General features: G+C 33.8%; 1 pseudogene; it reads right to left on the minus strand.

Annotated features, from left to right (window-relative positions):
• Window positions 1-290: 290 nt before the first annotated feature.
• On the minus strand, window positions 291-4,352 carry LOC106454303 (annotated as a pseudogene).
• Between the last annotated feature and the right edge of the window lie 977 nt (window positions 4,353-5,329).

Genomic DNA, 5,329 nt, shown 5'->3' on the forward strand with positions numbered 1-5,329 from the left:
ATCATTCTTAATATTTATGAGAAAAGACAAAAATAGCACTAAATCAAGTTTTTGTTCCCAAACTAACACTCAAGGTCAAAAGTCACAAAAATAGCACTTAGTGTTTTATCAAAAGTCACAAACTTAGGGTTTTGAGTTAAAGGGTGGGGTTTAGGATTTAGGGTTTAGGGTTTAGGGTTTAGGGTTTAGGGTTTAGAGTTTAAGGTTTAGGGTTTAAGGTTTAGGGTTTAGAGTTGAGAAATGAGGTTTTGGGGATAAGATTTCAAATTTTGAAAAATAAAAAAATTAAAATTTTCAAAGGATAAACTTAGAAATGTGCTATTTTGGTCATTTTAGTTTTAGAGTGCTATTTTTGTGATATAAACTTAGAAATGTGCTATTTTAGAGATTTGCCCAATATTTATCCCTACTACTACCTGAAATATTACTTTCTATGCCACCAGACGTACCTTTAAAAAACCAATTTTTACATAATTCTATAAGCCACGGATCATCATATGTCAACGAAGCAGTTATGGTGAACTCTATTTAAAAACAGTTACGGTGACTCCATTTAAAAAACAATTAGTTATATGTAATTCTCTTTTTCACGTTTATTAAAAAACATGGTTGATTTATCCTCAACTAAATTTATGCAACCCAGAATATAAATACAAACTCAACAATCTCTGAAATAATGATAAGAAAACACATGATTACTCAAAGTTCCTTACGTTACCATGTGCTTCACTGAATTTTTCACCTGCCTTATAAGAAATAAACAAATTTCCTATGATGTTTACTATTCAAATACAAATCACCTGCATTATAAAATTAAATTTCTTTAAATAAGAAAAAAATTAAAACAAAAAATATATATGTCTTTCCAAGTGTGGATCAGAATCTAGTTCTTTTTTGAAAGTACTCCCTCTATACTTATATCATTGTTTTAATGGGCAATTTACCCTCGATTATAACCATTAATGCAAAGAGTAGATAAAATCAAAAAAGTCACTATATTCTGCATAAAAATTTAACCATTAATGCAAAGAGTAGATAAAATCAAAAGTCACTAATATTATGCATAAAAAAATTGGAAACAAAAGCTCTAAAACGTCACCAATAACAAAAACGAAGGGAGTAAAAAACATATCATTGTCTAATTAATAGCTGCGTAATAACAGTGCTTAGATAATGGGAGAATATTTGGTCGCAGAAACAACTTCGAATTCGGCCTCGACGTTCAAAGCGTCTTCTTTGTCTAAGTAAGCCTTCCGAAGTTCTTCTAAAGACAAGAACTCATCCCAACCCCAACCCAAGTTTTTTCCAATCTGCCAGGTGTTCACTGCAAGTAATAAATTATCAGTATATATCTACCTAGAAGACTGTATCGACTGTTGTTTAGTTAGTAAAAAATAAGGAAAAGAAAATATACTTTGGTATGCCTTGTGATTGGATCCATGTGGGTCTAGAACTCGTAAATTTGCTTGCACAAAAATCTTCTCATCTGCTTTAGCTGTACCATTATCAGCTAAATGCAGGAAAACTGATAACCATTTGTCATCTTCTCTAGAGTATCCCTTTGGGTACAGCTTTAGAACCCTACACAATATAAAATGATTATGAACGTGACTATCAATCATACAATATATATTAATATATATATTCAACATCAAAACCATTAAATGTATGTAATACTCACCAGTTTCTTTCTCCCACTGAGAATTTGTTTGACGTGTATTCATGCTCTTTCAACTGAGAAAACTTCTTAACAGTCCAAGAGAACTTGGGTTTTTGGAGTTTCTTATTAAAAGAGAGAATCTCCCAGCTGGTAAGGGGTGATGGAACAACGACATCAACACCAAACTCACATTGATCTTCCTCAAAGACATAACGTTTTCAGGATTGTTGAATGAATCAAATGAAAGAACTTGCCGTAACCCCCACATTGTCTTAAGTGCATTGAACCTCTTTACTTCTACATCTGAATACATAAAATATAATGATGACTGAAATATATGTGAATAAACATATATAGATTACAAGTAGTTTACCTTGAATAGTAAAGTATTTGTTTTCTTTCTTGTTGTAGACAAAGAAAATAAGTTCGGCAAACACCTCACATTGTGGTTCTGATATGAAGCTTTTGCTGTCTATTTCCACATACATCGAAATGAATCCTTTTCCATTGTCCTTTTTGTTCCCTTTTGGGTATACGATCAGTTTCCTGTTTTCATAGAATACAAATTATTGCCTTGGTACACAAATATGAGGTTTTAATAAAACATTAGTATCGAAACTAGTTGCATAGATGATACATACCAGTTATATCCACAAGAGGAGAAAAGACGAGATTCGTATTTATCATCAGAGGATGTTGTGAAGTTCTCAAGTTGTTTGAAGTTGTCAACCTTGAGGCAATAAGAAGAAGGTGGATGCTCTCTCCACTTCTTCACAATTGTTGATATTACTTCTGAGCCTGTACTCATTCTACTCACACGGCGTGCAAGTCCATAAAATAACAAAGATCAGAATGTTCAATGTTCATATATACTGACAAGCGAAAAGATGTTTTTTTAAGCAAAGACGTTTCTTGGAAACAGTTAACCCAGTGGGACTATGGGACGGAAGTAGTAGCTGTCTCATAATGAGTAATAGAAAACAAAGAGTCGTACCAATAGCAGAGACTTTTGGTAATCAAATTTAAAGCTACATGAAAAATCTTAACCAAGTCAAAGGGAGAAATACATAGTAAAATAGTAGACTTTTGATAATCAAATCAACCTAACGAAAGACCTGTAAGCATTTCGAAAGCATCCAACTCAAATCTAAAAATCCAAAACCTTTTAACAAAAAGACTACTAGCATCTACCTTTTGTCTTTATTGATCCTTGAAAAACTTATGTTAGATAATCTTACCTTTAGACTATGAAAATTGCAGAATCTACGATGAATGAGATGAGACTTTAGATGTTTAGGTGCTTAAGTTTTTAGGTTTTGCTTTTAGCAGAATCTTTAGGTATTAGGATTAGAACTAGAGAATATATATAACAGTATTATTCGTACCATATTGGGAATTAATAGAATATGGAAGTTGAGAAAACACGACTTTATCTAAATAAATCCCAATACATTAGTATACATATTTATCAATATTATTTATTAAATAATAAGAATATATTGGGTATCAGTTTGGTGCGGTTTTACCGGTGGGTTGAGTAAATCATCAACTAATTAGGTTATCAGTTTGGTGCGGTTTTACCGTTGGATTGAGTAAATCATCAACTAATTAGGTTATGTACAGAACAAGGTTTGGTTTGAGTCGGGTTTAACTACGGTTCAAGTTGGCTGGGTTCTTCTTTTTTGCCTACCTCTAGTCGTGAGTCGTGACTCATGAAGCCAAGCATTGATGCTGCTAGCGTCTAGTTACTAAGCATGCGCCATTAAGACTATTGGAGTGAATTACTAAGCATGCGCCATTAAAACTATTGGAGTGAAGACAATCTCATCTTAATGTTTAAGATTCTTCTTTTTATCTCCATTTCATCTTATTTACAAGAACACAAGATATTAGCTATGAAAGATAAATCAGAAGAGAAGATGCTATTTTCTATTTATGTATATACAAAAAACGTTTTGGATACAAGATAGTAGCTATAGAAGATAAATCAGAAGAGGAGATGCTTTAAATTGGCCAGATGCTGTGGTTGTACTAATTCTAACTCCTAACTATCTCATAAACTCTCATAAATCTGAAAAAACCTGACAAGTTAATGGTAAGCAATTAGCTAAGAGTTTGCTGTGCCTCAAAGGTTTACACTATCTACCAAAAAAAAACTGTCCATGAATTTTCACCGGTTGAATCTGATTCAGTACCCAATTCGTCATCATAACTTTTAGGAAGCAGCTTGATTCTATCAGCATGCTCAATCACTGAATCCTGGAGAAGCAGCAAGTCCTGCCATTCCTTCCCTAGTCGTTTCTTGTGTCAACTCTTCATACTCTTCCCTTGACAACTTCTTTCGGTTTGGCGTCAAGTGGTATTTAGAATAGTAATACTGCCTTTAAATCGGTGTTCTTCAGCCAAACTGAAGACGGTGACATAAAACACCTGTGGTTATGATACTTAAAAGAGTATCAGTTATAAGCTGAACAAAGGAGACTTTCCCTTGAAACTAACAATGTAAAAGCATACCACTAGAGGAGAGCCGAAAGATGAAGGTGCAATTCTAGCACTATTCCACTGTCCACCTCCAGGACGGCTTAGAAACTCAGCTCGTCCATGCGACGTCCCTTACCAGCAGAGACCAGCCACTGACTTTGAACCACGACTTTTCTCCTGCATCAGTGAAACATGGTTCCTGTAAGAAGTTCAATCACAAACTATGCAATAGATATATAAGTCTGTCAGACAGAGCAAGTGATCATATATATTATATACCTATTGTGAATCGTTTTGCAAACAAGATAACCGACAAGCTAGGTAATTATATCAAAAGCTCCCATCACCAAAGGAGTATCAATTTTGCTCTGACGTAAAAGAGGTAACCCATCAAACTACTATCATTACCACACCAAATTTACCAGAACATACACAATAGTAGGCCTACACAATAGCACTTTGTTTACCTGGAAAATAAATGTGGCAGCCACACAACGCATAGCCCAATTCACAAATTCAACACTGGCATCCACACTTCCATGTTCCAAACAACAAACTTCCTCACTGTCCAGAATCCAAAACAGATACTGTAATGACTATTCTCACAAGCACTAGTATTGCAACCCGAGTGGAAAACCAAGTAACAACTGTTATGCATGCAGAAAAATTTGGAAAACTTTGTTAACAATATCAAAAGTGCAGCTGCAAGAACTGAAAAGAGAGGAGGAAGAGGAACTAGAGGCTAGAGCTATGACTTACTGGACTATGCATGTCTTCACTCATCCCGAAATTGACAAGAATCATGTTGACCATCAAAGAGAACTGATGTATAATGAATGAATGAATGAGATGAAATATATCATTGGGATTCAAGATGTGTAGTAAAGTGTTTGAGAGAAAATGTCGACTTAAGCTTGGAGATAGCTTGAGTCATAAGTTACCATAATTCTATCGAGAGGAATTTGAAGTGATTTGTATTAAAAGGACAAATCCACTGTTATTCAAACGTAGATTAAAAAAAACGCTTTAAAATCTGGTATTATTGAACTTGTCATTTCATCAAACACTCTGAAATCTATTGTTATTAAACAAAATTTAAGTTAGAGATTTTAGAATGCTTTAATTGTTTTTAAAGTGTTTGAGAAGACTTTCTTTTAGTTATAAAAATAAATCCAAATCTCATTGTTT

The sequence above is a fragment of the Brassica napus genome, chromosome C2 (assembly GCF_020379485.1).
Source record: "Brassica napus cultivar Da-Ae chromosome C2, Da-Ae, whole genome shotgun sequence".
In the NCBI taxonomy this organism is placed as follows: domain Eukaryota; kingdom Viridiplantae; phylum Streptophyta; class Magnoliopsida; order Brassicales; family Brassicaceae; genus Brassica; species Brassica napus.